Consider the following 15,545-nt stretch of genomic DNA (forward strand, 5'->3'; position numbering starts at 1 on the left):
AACTGAGCTTTCAGAAAAGAGAAAATCAACAGTTTCAGAAATGTCTGTTAATGCATTACAAGAGCAGAAACAAGCCATGCAATTAAAGAATGAATTTAATTAACAACAAGACTCTGCGCCTCATTAAGCAACTGGTTGGAGTGAAATTGGTTGGAGTTTGAGATCCTCACTTAGTTGGTCTTCTGTTGGCTCCCTCACTTCACATTTCATTTTTATTTTGGTGCCATTTAAGGAAAGAAGTGAAACAATGCAGAAGAACTATGAAGGAATTCAGGAGAACGAATCTTAAAAAAGCAATTCAATTAAAATGAATTCAAAAGAAGTTAATTAGCAGCACAAACCAATACTATCCACTTGCAGAGCCACAGCACCATACGTCACCGCAGTTACAGACCCAGAAGTGATGTCTCTGTCGTTTCAGGACTGACTTTGTATAATTACTTTTGGAAGGTTTCAACAGGTCTCGGCAAAGCCTGCAAAGTAACGTCGGGTGAAGGACCCTTTCAGAAATTAAGTGATAAAAATAAGACGGAAAAAAAGTTCATCAAACCAAATAATACGCATCATTGTGAAGTTTAGAGGGGTTCTGGAATCACGTTGTGTCACACATCAAACAATATGGATCATGTCTATGAAATACACTACAGTAATCCCTCCTCGATCGCGGGGGTTGCGTTCCAGATAGGTGAAAATCCGCGAAGTAGAAACCAAATGTTTGTATGGTCATTTTTATATATTTTAAGCCCTTATAAACTCTCCCACACTGTTAACATTATTAGAGCCCTCTAGACATGAAATAACACCCTTTAGTCAAACGTTTAAACTGTGCTCCATGACAAAACTGAGATGGCAGTTCTTTCTCACAATTACAAGAATGCAAACATATCTTCTCTTCAAACGAGCGCTGTCAGGAGCAGAGAATGTCAGAGAGGGAGAGAGAGCGTGACAGAAAAACAAACAATCAAAAAATCAATATGTGCTGTTGGGCTTTTAAGTATGAGCACCGCGAAAAAGCAGCCGCAAAGAAGGGAGCAATGTGAAGGTAGTCTTTCAGCATTTTTAGAGTAGCCTTCGTATCTTCTAAACAAACAGCCTCTGTGCAAACAGCCCCTCTGCTCACATCTCCTCCGTCAGGAGCAGAGAATGTCAGAGAGAGAGAGAAAAGCAAACAATCAAAAAATCAATACGTGCTTTTAAGTATGCAGAAGCACCGCGATAAAGTGGCATTTTGTAGAGGAGCGTCCATATCTTCTAGGCAAACAGCCTTTGTGCAAACAGCCCCTCTGCTCACACCCCCTCCGTCAGTCGCAGAGAGAGTGAGAGAGATGGAGAGAAGCAAACAATCAAGCACCGTGCGGGAAGCATATCTTATATCATTGAGGAGTTTTTGTTAATATGTAATACATGCTCTGATTGGGTAGCTTCTAAGCCATCCGCCAATAGCGTCCCTTGTATGAAATCAACTGGGCAAACAAACTGAGGAAGCATGTACCATAAATTAAAAGACCCATTGACTGATGTTCTGCAGTGGGTCCCATGGAGCTTGATTGGCATTTGCCATAGAATACCAGAATTGGCAGGTCCACCACTGGTGCCCTGTGCTTTTCACAGATGAGAGCAGATTCACCGTGAGCACATCTGACAGATGTGAAAGGGTCTGGAGAAGCCGCGGAGAACGTTATGCTGCCTGTAACATCGTTCAGCATGACCAGTTTGGTGGTGGGTCAGTGGTGGTCAGACTGGGGAGGCATATCCATGGAGGGACACAAGACCTCTACAAGCTAGACAACAGTGGGCACCTTGATTGTCATTAGGTATCGGGATGAAATCCTTGGACACTTCGTCAGACACTATGTAGCTTATGTCATGTCCAGGGCAACCCTCATGCCTTAATTTATAATATAATAATTAGGTTATCTTAATTTTATAATACTAGCTGATTATTCAGTGGCTTCGCTCGCTGAGTGCAAGGGAAAAAATTAAATGTAGTATATAAATTATTAAACAGTAAAACATTGACATGTAAGAAGTAAAGATACACTGAGCAATACTGGAGTGCTTTCGGGTAAAGTACATTTTAAAGGCGCAGTAACACAACAAGTAAGCAGCACTAACAGCAGCTTAAACGTATTTGGATCATGTCTCAGTAGCAGATCCCTTGTGAAAGGCGCTACATGACCGCTGTGGTATAGAAATTACATTTTCTATGCGATCCTGCAAATTTCTGCCTGACAATCTTGCACTACGTGCCTGTGATTTAAAAGAAAAATTATTCTGAGAAATATGGACGCTGCCCTTCCGTGCTTAACGGGCAGAAGGTCCAAACAATTCCCAAGTCCAAAACTTAACATGAAGAGGTCGGTACATTTTCTCAGATGTAAACCCTCCATCTTCTTAAAATAATTCATCACAAAAGTTACCTTGAATGTTTCGGGGTTTTAGTGACCTGAACTCACCTTAAGGGCAGTAAGTAGTCGTGAAGCGCAATTTACAAAGAGAGTTTTGCTTCGATGGCGCCGATCACGCTCATTCCCTATGATTTCCACTCCCCTAGGAGCCGACGGGGCACTCGAGGTGACACAAACAGCGCGAGAAGAGAGGACGCTACCCGAAACTGCAAAGCTCTCGACCCGGCAGAGCAGCCCGACATTCCGCGCCTCCAGCTCAGCGCTGGAGTCCAGAGAGAAGGACTGGGAGAGGGCGACGCGGAGTGCACTTCTGTGGGATAGATCGGCGTGTTTGTGTTTACTTCTTTTTAATATCAGTAAAATAACTCACACAAATAATAACAATTTATAAAGACGATATAAAAATGGCGTCCACAAAACGAAGTGTTTAGTTCCTGTATTATAATATGTTCTGTGGTCAAACGTAATTTCCGTTTCAAGCGCGAAAAGAATTTTATATACAATATATAGATAATCTTATATCACAGCTCCAGCTGATTCAAAACTCAACTGTAACAGTCCTGACACAGACTGGCAACAGCGAGCACATCCCAGCCATCCTGCTACACCTTCACTGCTCCCTGTGTCTTACAGGTCTGAATATCGATCTATCCATTATCCAACGCACTATATCCCATCAACAGGGTCACGGGGGTCTTCTGGAGCCAATCCCAGCCAACAAAGGACGCAAGGCAGGAAACAAACCCTGGGCAGAGCGCCAGCCCACCGCAGGGACTGAATATCAAATTCTGTTCTTGACCTGCCCACTAAGGTCCTCTGATTCTGTGCCCCTCACTAACCTGCACTCTGTGGGTGACAGCAGGGCCTTCAGCTGTATATAGCGCCCTGACTGTGGACTGACCTCCTGAAATGAATGACATCAGCTGACTCACTTCATTGTTTTAACTCTTTTGTTTAGGAAGACATTAAACAGACCTGACGTTCTGCCCCTTCATTCAGTTTACCCCCTCTGTCTGTTCAGGTACTCAGGGTTTGCATTTTTATCACAAATTATGTTATTTGTTCAAGATTTTTTTGTAGTATTATATGTTGTATTTTAGTCTGAATTATTGTATTTTTTTCTATTTGAATGTTTTGTATATCCTGTATTTATCTATATTTAGTGAAGATATTATTTGTAGCCAACGTTATATACTGTAGGTCCTGTTGTTCTTTATGAATTTTGGGCATAGGGAAGGGTGTTATATAAATAAATTGTGTTCTTATTAGTATTTTCTTTTTTTTTTCTTTTGATGGCTCATCGTTTATAATAATAAGTGACAAAAAATAGAGCAGTTCTATATAAGGCAATTAATTTATAGCATAATTCAGTGTAGAATATGTATTGCCATTTTTGTTCACATTCATATTTAAAAATATTAGATTGGCTTAAATGTTTATTCTAAATTGGTTTAGAACAATATTGCACACATGCATAGTACATTTTAAAAATGTAATCACTTTCGTTATTAATGTTTTACTAAACTCTAATGTGGTTCAAACATTTTAATTATATTGTAATTTTTGTTTCATGAATGTAAACAAACTATTTTCAATTATCTTTCTCACTCTCTCTGTCTGACGGAGGGGGTGTGAGCAGAGGGGCTGTTTGCACAAAGGCTGTTTGCCTAGAAGATACGGACGCTCCTCTACAAAATGCCGCTTTATTGCAGTGCTTCTGCATACTTAAAAGCACGTATTGATTTTTTGATTGTTTGCTTTTCTCTCGCGCTCTCTCTCTGACATTTTCTGCATTTATTTTTAACTCATTTGTTTAGGAAGACATTAAACAGACCTGACATTCTGCCCCTTCATTCAGTTTACCCCCTCTGTCTGTTCAGGTACTCAGGGTTTGCATTTTTTATCACAATTTATGCTATTTGTTCAAGAATTTGTTGTAGTATTATATGTTGTATTTTAGTCTGAATTATTGTCTTTTATTCTATTTGAATGTTTTGTATATCTTGTATTTATCTTTATTTAGTGAGTGTTATATAGGTCCTGTTGTTCTTTCTGAATTTTTGGCATAGGAAGGGTGCTATTTAAATAAATTGTTTTCTTATTAGTATTTTTATTTTTTTTTTTTCCTTTTGATGGCCCATTGTTTATATTAATAAGTGACAAAAACTAGAGCAGTTCTATATAAGGCAATTAATATATAGCATAATTCAGTGTAGAATATCTATTGCCGCTTTCTTCACATGCATATTTAAAAATATTAAATTGGATTAAATGTTTATTCTAAATTGGTTTAGAAAAATATTGCACACGTGCATATTACGTTTTAAAAAAAACGTAATCACTTTCGCTATCAACGTTTTACTAAACTCTAACATGGTGCAAACATTGTAATTGTATTGTAAATTTCGTTTTATGAATGTAAACAAGAAACCATTTTCAATTAACACAGATCTTGATGATTTTAATTTTGTCGACATGTTAAATTGTTCCCACAGACTCAAACACAATGTAAATGTTAATGATGTATGTCATAGACACGATCCGTATTGTTTAGTTTGATGTGTCACACGACGTGATGGCAGAAACCCTCTGAACTTCACAATGATGCGTATTATTTGGTTAGAAGTACTTTTTTTCCTTTTCATTTGCATCACTTAATTTCTGAACGGGTCCTTCACCCGACGTTATTTTTCTGGGCAGGGGAGGCCTTAGACTTGTGCAAACTGCGTACCTGCACAGGGCCGCCAAATCCCAGAGGCCGCCACGCCAATATATATTGAATATAAAACAGAAAGAGAAAATAATGACACAGGTGATGGCAATGTGGGCGAAAAACATTATGTTTCTTGTTAATTAGTACGCTGTATTTACTAATGTCGCTAGAGTTGGGGTAGTAAGCTATATGTGGTATTATAACGTTCTGCCGTAATGAGAATATAATGGGCTGCCACTTGGTTTTCAAGTTACGGACATGCGCATATAGAAGCGAAGCTATTGCAAGTGGGAGAGTCGTCTTACAAGTTAATGTTTCACCTAGTTTTAATAAAGTACTAATGTTCGCGCAATAGTCATATTGAATATCTGTTCGCAATGCACGTGACCATCCGCCGTGCATAAGATACCATATTGACATTGATGGGCGAAGGGGCCACCACGAGCCTAGAGCCGCCCCTCTACCGGGCTTTGCCGAGACCTGCCGAAACCTTCCAAAAGTGATTTTACAAAGTCAGTCCCGAAACGACAGAGACGTCACTTCCGGGTCTGTAACTGCGGTGACGTATGGTGCTGTGGCTCTGCAAGTGGATGCTACTCGCACAAACAGGGCACTCAATTAAAAAAAAAAGGTTAGAATGAAAACCTGCAGTCATGGTGGTCCTCCAGGACGGAACTTGGTGACCCCTGCTCTAAATAAAGTTGCACATTTAAATTAACACCACAAAAGGGCACCAAAGTCAATTTTCACGTCTGCTTATCATCTGTTCTTTTTTCTTTATTTCTTGACATTATTTTACACCCCTCAATGACTGTTCTGGCTTTATATTATATAGAGCATTTAATAATGTTCATTATTATACCACTTAATGATTATTGTTTCTTTTCTTCAGTATTAACACCTCAACACTCAATGACTATAATTTCTTCCTTTATTTTGTTCTTATATGTCCTTTTATACTGGACATTACTATACATCAGCATTTCTCAAACCTTAAATATTTGCGACCCGAGTTTTCATAACAGTTTTAATCGCACCCACATAAGGTTTTTTTGAAAGGAGCCCACTAATACCAATTTGTTCTTTTATGATTAATGATATATCATAAATGCATATTTTATTATACCTACTTAACTTTTATCGACATTTATCTAACTCTTGATTTATTTTTCTATTACCAGAATGTAGTTTAAGTTAATTTGTTTTGGTTTCAACAGATGAATTTTTCATATTTTCGATTCTTGTTTTCTTTTTTTCATATCTTTGTGCCCCCCTTTTTGTTACTTCATGCCTCCCTAGGGGGGCCCGCCCCACAGTTTGGGAGCCACTGCTATACACCATTAGTGACTGCTGTTTCTTTCTTTTTTTAACATGGTGTCTTTCATACTATACATTATTAGACATCACTTAACATCAGCAAAACCAAGGAACTGCTTATTGACTTTAACTGCACCAAAGAACTTGTATGTCCAGTCACTATTAAAGGAGTGGATGTAGAGGTGGGGCACTCCTACTGGAGCTTGGGGGTCCACATCAATGACAGGTTGGACTGGTCAATGAACACATTGGCACAATAGAAGAAAGGGCAGAGCAAGCTCTTTGTCATTAGGAAACTGTGCTCATTTAATGTGAGTAGTGCATTCACTTCTTCTAGAACTCTTTGATGGCCAGCATAATTTTCTACGCTGTGATGTGCTGGGCTGGTAACATCACTTCAAGAGAGGCCCACTAAATCAAGAGTCTAATTAATCAGAATCTCTTTATTGTCACTGTAACAAATTCAATTAAATTAGGAGCAGTCCCTGCGGTGTCACAATATAAATAAATATAATTACAAAAGGATTGGAAAGGATAAGAAGACAAGAGGTAGAACACAAACATTCCACATAAGACCTTATTGCACATGAAACACTGTTGCACAAGATGGTATCTATTGCACTGCTGCATTGGAGGTGATTAGGTGGCATTCACTGCCCTAATAGCAACAGGGTAGAAACTGTTATTCAGTCTATTAGTCTTTGTTGTGATGCAACAGTTGGAACATGTCATGAGCGGGGTGTGAGGAGTCATCTAAGATGTTTTCTGCTTTCCTGAGGCAGTGAGATCTGTGCAGTTCATCAAGAAAGGGTAAAGTGCAGCCGATGATCTCCTGGGCAGTCTTTACGATGCGCTGAAGTGTTCTTCTCTGCGCTGTTGTGCAGCTGGAAAACCTCACGCAGAGGCAGTAGCACTGGATACTCTCAATAGAGCAGTGATAGAAGGAGTTTGTGGGTGATGTTATTTCTCCTGAGGACTCTCAATAAATAAAGTCTCTGCTGAGCCTTCTTGGCCAGCTCTGCTGTGTTCACACCCCCTTTCAGAGTCATGTAGGATGTGCGCTTTTGTTATGCTAAATTGCCCCTGCTAGTGTATGTGTTGCTCGTGTTCATCCTGTGATGACCTGTCACCCCATTCAGTATTTGCTCCTGCCTCACGCACGATGCTTGCTGGGATAGGCGCAACCCTGAATGGACGGCGTAATTAAACACTTATAACGATGATTTATCAAAGTTCTGAACACTCCGTGTTGAAATTGATTGGATTTTGAGACCCTGACTGAGTTTGTCTTCTCTCGGCTCACTCACTTACATTTGATTTCTGTTTGGGTGCCATTTAAGGAAAGAAATGAAGCAATTCAGAGGAATGAATCTTAAAGAAGCAATTCAATTAAAATGAATTCACAAACAGGGCACTCATTAAAAAAAAAAAGGGTTAGAATGAAAACCTGCAACCATGGTAGTCCTCCAGGACAGGAGTTGGCGACCCCTGCACTATATGATGTAAAGCAAGAAACAGTCATTAAAGGGTGTAAAATAATGTCAAGAAAAAAGAAGTTCTCTGTAACTGCCTCGCTATGCCTGTGTAGCGGCTTTAAAATGGTTGCTGATGCTTTGAAGGAAGACGGACACACCAATATCCAGATTCTGTCATTTGTTCTGCAACAACATCTTCCATCTATAACAAGCAATAAGGGGCACAGTCAACACACGCAGCGACAGGCTCTCTCTCAGTCTCCTGCAACAGCATCGTCCAGCTTTTATATATATATATATATATATATATATATATATATATATATATATGTATATATAAATACAATGAAAACAAAATTACACAAAATGAATAATGACATTCACACCAAATGAAACAAATACATTTCAACAAAAATCAAATCCTGATCAAAACAAGTGCAAAATATCTCCCTCTAACCAAAGTGCATGTTTCCATGAAAATAAATACTTTTTGTTATCCAAATTAACCTTCTCAAAACCATACAAATTTAACAAATGCATATTAACCATAACAATGGAGAACAAAGTATAATTAACGTTGTAACATACCTATAAGACAAGCAGTAAGAGGCACAGTCGACACACACAGTGACAGGCGCTCTCTCAGTCTCCAGTAGCAAGCCAAACAATGTGCTAAAATTAAACACTTCTAAAGTTCATTTCTGCCAACCAAAAGTGATGGCAGAACCTTGTGATACATCAACAGCTATGTGACGTGATGTTTCCATGCAGATTGAGACAGGATAACACCATTTTAAAACTTGCTAGCTTACACGAGAGACAGAGAGCATTGAGAAGCATCTTACCTGTAACATCGTCATCCAGCTTTTGCCGGGAGTCTGCTTTTACACTACATGTGCTCCCTATGGGTGTTTCATTAATTAAAGCCCCCACTGCTACAACAGGCGAACAGGAACTATTATACAAAAGATACACTGATTGCATTCATATTAAACAAAATTCACAATATATTAAACAGTAGCATTTCAGTATTAAAAAGTCCATAGTTTTGAGAATGTTCACATAAATAAAACTGACTCAGCCACACCTGTATGTGCTACAAGTGCTGTAAAATAGTGTGCATTCTGAAAGTAAGAAATAGGACACCATTACTTGTTGCTCATTCTGTGTATTTGAAAGAAACCAACGAGAAATTTGAAAATCTTTATAAGAAAATGAACTACAGCTGCATATAGAGCTACGGTGGTTCATACATAGGGACCTGGAAGTTCTTTGTGTCCAGGCAGGCAAAATTCCCACGTGTGAGTGGGACAGTAGAGCTAAGAACTGACATTGGGTTCAGAAGGAACGGCCAGCTAGTGACAAAAAAGCATCACCAGACCTCGCTTGGTGGATCAAGATAATGTGGCTCCACCACTGCTTCTTATGAAACTTGGTTTAATGATGTAATTTGTCAAACTCTTTAATAAAAGCCTGTTTGTTTTACACGTGCCTCTGCGTAAGTCTGTGCCGGGTCGGGCGCTATATAGCGCCTTTTACAGCCCTTAGAAACTCTCCCACACTGTTTTATGAATATTCTCCGCATAGTTATACAGTAAACCCTAGTTTATTATGGTTAATCCGCTCCAGACAGATAAATGAATTCCCACGAAGTAGGATTCTTTATTTATAAATCTAATATTTTCGCAGTTAGAGCATTGAATACCTGTTTACGACCTTCTAAATACGTTTTATAACATTATTAGAGCCCTCTAGACATGAAGTAACACCCCTTAGTCAAAAGTTTAAACTGTGCTCCATGACAAGACAGAGATGACAGTTCTTTCTCACAATTAAAAGAATGCAAACATATCTTATCTTCAAAGGAGTGCGTGGAATTTTAGAGAGAGAGAGAAAAGTAAACAATCAAAAATCAATACGGGCTGTTAGAGCTTTTAAATGTGCGAAGCACCACGCAGGAAGCATATCATATATCATTGAGGAGTTTTATTTAATACCTAATACGTGCTCTGATTGGGTAGCTTCTCAGCCATCCGCCAATAGTGTCCCATGTATGAAATCAACTAGGCATACAAACTGAGGAAGCATGTACCATAAATTAAAAGACCCATTGTCCGCAGAAATCCGCAAACCAGCAAAAAATCTGTGATATATATTTAGATATGCTTACATTTAAAATCCACGATGGAGTGAAGCCACGAAAGTCGAAGCGTGATATAGCGAGGGATAATTGTAAAACGGGATTTTCTGATGGCCAAATATAACAGCCTTACCTATGAAATGTAATCCCCCGGGATCTGGTTTGGAGTGTACAGCGGTTTGTAGAATCCCAAGCAGCACATGCGTGAGGCATCTTTATTCATTACTTCACTCCACAGCAGTGCCACTCGCAATATGGCAGCAACGTTGACATACGATGCTGCTGGTCATGCGGCGTCTAGTAATTCTATGTCTATGGTTGTAATAGTAAAGCTCTGTGCATGCATGTACATGGGCGCGTGGCTCAGGTTGTCCGCAGATCGGATAGTGACGAGCGGTAAGGGGCTTGCAGCTCCCGAGGAGCACTGAAAATTATATTGCTGGGAATGGCAGCTATTTGCAACAGATCGACTTGGTGACTGGAGCCATACTGAACTTGCAAACTTGAGTTGTCTAGCCAAGGCAGTAGCGAGACATCAGAGCACAGACGGATATTTACAAGAAAGGGTGCTTTTGCAAACATTTGGGGAAACCCAAGTGGATCTACAGATCAACAAACAAGTGTTCAGGGAAACGGACCTCCACAATGAATATGCGAAGAAAAATAGGGAGATATTGATAAGACTGATAGGATGTGTCATATTTTTGGGTAAATGGGAACTCTTATTTCGGGGACACGACAAAAACACAGGATCCAGAAATAGAGGCAATTATTTGGAACTTCTTTGTTTTCTTGCTGAAAACAACACAGACTTACATTACCACCTTTCCACTAACAAAGTGCTCGATTTAAACCACCTATCTGAACAACATACTGTAGGGAGGAAACTGCAAGAAGAACAAAGTGTTCTTTAGGGCACTATGGGCAGTGCTTTGGAGTAACCAATTCAAAGAACTGAATATCAGAGGCTGTGTGATTTTTTGGTACTTGTGTACTAAACAGACGGATGGCATGACAAATTCATAACATATTTATTGGGATAAAAAGAAATTGGAATATCATAGAAATACATATATACAATTGTTTTCACGAATTAATAACATATTTATTGGGATGAAAAAAAAATATATAGAAATTTTCCCCCTACCCATTCTAGTGTTGGGCTCCGTCCGTCCGTTTAGTACACAAGTACCAATTTTTTTAATATTTAATAAATGATTTGCCGACTTCATATTCTGTTAAATCTGTGATTATTTTCTTTAAGTAAACTTTATATGGTACACATCTACATTACCTACTTATTGTGCTTTTTTTACATCTGTGGTCATTGTTTCCATGTGTGCAATGTGTTTATTATTCATTCAAAATGTACCAAATGTGTTAAAACTCACTTTATAATCCCTCCACAGATTTTATATGATAAAGTATATATTCGGCATACTGTCCTGGATAAAAACCAACATCCAGGCTTATAATGACCTCTTAGGCATGACTATCAGCAGTGTGTCTGTCTGCAGAGAGAGTGTTGACCTTGTTGAGAGGTTTACTTACCTTAGCAGTGACATTCATGTCTCTGGTGACTCTTCCTATGAAGTCAGTAGACGGATTGGGAGAGCATGGGTGGGAGAGCATTTCTTGAGGTCACGGAAAGGGATGCATGGTGCTCCTGATATCTATGCAAAAGGACTAAGGTCCAAGTCTTTAGAGTCCTGGAGCTTCATGTCTAGCTATATGGTTGCGAGACATGGATGCTATCCAGTGACCTGAGACGAAGACTGGACTCCTTTGGTACTGTGTCTCTTCGAATAATCCTTGGGTACCTTTGGTTTGACTTTGTGTTGCTCATGGGGTCTTAAATGAGGCACATGTCCTGAATATTGAGGGAGCGTGAGTTACAGCACTATGGCCATGTGGCGTGTTTCCTCAAGGGTGATCCAGCTCATAAGATCCTCATTGTTGGGGACCCAAGTGGCTGGACCAGGCCAAGGGGTTGCCCACGTAACACACCTGGCTGTGGCAGATAGAGGGTCATTTCCAGAGGGTGGGACTGGACCGCGTGTCTGCCTGAGGGGTTGCCAACCAGTTGTTTCGTCATGTAGTGGGTGCGGCAACGTGCTGTACCAGTGCATGCTCCCCAACTTGACTTGACTTGTGTAAGACATCTAATTTGTGTAGGACAATTTTCACAGACAGATTATTTCACTTTTTATTGACCATATCACAATTCCATTGTGTCACAAGTTTACATTCACTTTGTTAACTGTGCCTTTAAACGGTTTGGTAAATTCCCAAAAAATGCTGCCAAGCCTTTAGGCAATTATAAAATTAGCTTTTGATAGCCAATTAGCCTTACTGGAGTCAATATGTGGATGTATGTCAAGGCCTACCATTAAACCTACTCCCTTTTTGTTTGACATAATGGGAAAATCAAAAGAAATCAGCCAAGACCTCAGAGAAAAAACATGTGGATTCCACTTTCATCTTCACAAGCAATAATATGTAAGTATAAACACCATGGGACCACCCAGCCATCATACCGCTTGGGAAGGAGACACATTCTGTCTTCTAGAGGAGAACGTACTTTGGCACAAAAAGTGCAAATCAATTCCAGAACAACAGTAAAGGACCTTGTGAATGTGCTGGTGGAAACAGGTAGACAAGTATCGACATCCACCTTAAAACAAGTAGTTAATGGACATCACCTGAAAGGCACCTCAGCAAGGAAGTAGTCACTGCTTCAAAGCTGCTAAAAAATGCCAGACTGCAGCGTGTAATGGTGCATGGGGACAAAGATCTTACTTTTTGGAGAAATGTCCTCTGGTCTGATGAATCCAAGATCAAACTGTTTGGCAATAATGATCATTGCTGAGGATAAAAGGTAAGGCTTGAAAGTCATAGAACACCATCCCAACCATTAAGCATGGGGTGGGAGCATCATGTTGTCAGGGTGCTTTGCTGCAGGATAGACCGGTGCACTTCACAAAATAGAGGGCATCATGAAGAAGGAAAATAATGTAGATATATGGCAGCAGCATTTCAAGAGCTCAGCAAGGTAGTTTTAGCTCAGTTACAAAGAGGTCTTCCAAATAGACAATAACCCCAAGCAGACCTACAAAGTTGTGGTAAAATGGCTTTAAGGACAACAAGGTCAAGGGACTGGAGTGGCCATCATAAAGCCCTGACCTCAATCCAATTGAAAATTTGTGGGCAGAACTGAGAAAGCGTGTGTGAGCAAGGAGGCCTACATCTCTGTCCTAGTTACAAAAGTTCAGTCTGAAGGAATGGGCCTTAAATTGAGGAACTGATTGCAAGAAGCTTGTGGAAGGTGACGCAAAACATTTGGCTCAAGTTAAACAATTTAAAGGCAATGCTACCAAATATTAACAGCGTATGTAAACTTGTGACCCACTGGAATAGTGATATAGTCAACAAAAAGTGAAATCTTCAGAGCTTTGTGAACATTGTTGAAAAAAATTACTTTTGCCCGGCACAAAGTCGATGTCTTAAACACTATGCCAAATTTACTGTTTGTTAGTATAAAATCCGTGGAGGGGTTATAAAGTGAGTTTTGAAGAATTCATCCTAAGTGAATGGAAACGTCTGACTTCAACTGTAAATATCTATATACATTTAGTATATACTGATTTGCATATTTCCATTGTCAGACACGTGCACATGGGAGGCAGCTAAAAGGCTTGAGTAAGGCAATTCTGAATCTGACCGGGATGTGGCAGAGTGCACCAACTCTTTTTCTTGCTTTCCTGCAGACCATTCACAGGAAGTTCCACCTGGCCCAGTTGACATCACTTCCGGATCCTGACCTATAGGGTGGTCCAGATCTAATTATGCAATTTTCATTACACTACAACTTATTAAGTTTATTACATAGAAAATCACCCGAAAAGTCCCGGACCATCGAGAAGTGTGTGAACTGACGACATGAAGAATCTTCTTTGCGCTGAACTGGAATCATCCCCGCATAAATCAAAGTCATCCAGACAATCTGGATCTGCATAATTAGATCTGGACCACACTGTATAGAGGAAGGCCTTGCCGGCTCCGGCCCCCTTGTTCTCACGAGCCTATGGCTGAAGACCTTTCCGATCCCGGCCCCTTTGAAGTTACTTCCTACCCTGACCATTAAAAACCCCCACCTTTTCCATAGTCCCTTAGTTCTGTTTTGGACTCCAGTTTGTGCACATCAGTGCTCTCCTTTATTTGCAATTTGCAGCCAGGAAAATAATATACGGGTGGCTGCCCCAAACCTTGCTTTGGCTCTATGTGAAATGTGTGACACCATATATCCGTCTTCTACTATCCTTATAAATAAATTGTATTTATTTTGTTTATTTCAACAAGTGTGTCTGGGTTATTTGCGAAAGCAAGGTCTCAGACACTTTTCAAACCACAACAGAGAAAGTGTTAACGTAGACTTCCACCAATTTTTGAGTATTCTTCATAAATTTTACAGATCTCTTCATATTTCTGCTGTACTGACCAGAACGTGAAACAGAGGCCCTACACCCCATTATCTGCATTAATTTGTCATCCTGGGGTGGGTGTCTTATTGATTATCAACCCTTAAATTGCCACATACTTGGGTGGTTAATGCACCCCCGGACACCAAATACTTTTTGTATGGCACTCGCTGATCAGCTCCAGTGTGCTGGCACATTGCACTGGGAACCGACTATAGCTGGTTGTGGCGTTCAACGAATGTATGCCGCTGAAGATACTTGGCTGCGGCATGCAGGCAAATTGCATTGGGAACAGACTATAGCCGGTTGTGGCGGTTTAAGGGTTAATCATGTAAAATTTTACATTCTTCTTGGTCTCCCCTGAAGCTTGTGTAGCAACTAATATCGTATTCCTCTCCATCACTCTCAAGTAGCCACATCCCTGTAATTCCAACAACATCAGAGTTCCAGGTCAATACTGTAGTTTCTTGTTCATTCATTTTCTATCACTTTCCAAAGTATTCATGTTTTTGTTTTAGGTAGGGATGGCTTTTCGTGTGTTTGTGTGTGTGTGTGTGTGTGTCAACCTTAGTTTCTCTACACCCTACAGAATCTATGTATATACTTGTAGACTTCCCTGAATATTCCATCTCCTACAACATTGGTTCCTTTCTCTTGTAGATGTAGTCCATCTTGTTTGGAAAGGATATTTTTTTAGAGCAGAAGACATTCCAATGGCTGAGAAAAATAAGACCACCTTTCACAAGGCCTTCATCACTGCATGATGACTGAGTATGAAGTTCTATTCTTGTGTGATTTTTCCCTGGTGCTAAAAGGGTTTCAGAGAATGTAACTGATTTGGTTTGGTGTTTTAGTTTGCTTGAAACTTTAAAGAAACATCCTTTACATGTTTTTCAAAAATATACAAGATAAATATTCTTAACATGTTTACAAGCAAAACAAAAATTGCCTCTTAGGTTAAAGCCTATTATTTACTAAACAGCAAGAGCAAATTCTTCCTTATCTACTTCTTTT

The sequence above is a fragment of the Polypterus senegalus genome, chromosome 8, assembly GCF_016835505.1.
Source record: "Polypterus senegalus isolate Bchr_013 chromosome 8, ASM1683550v1, whole genome shotgun sequence".
Lineage (NCBI taxonomy): Eukaryota > Metazoa > Chordata > Cladistia > Polypteriformes > Polypteridae > Polypterus > Polypterus senegalus.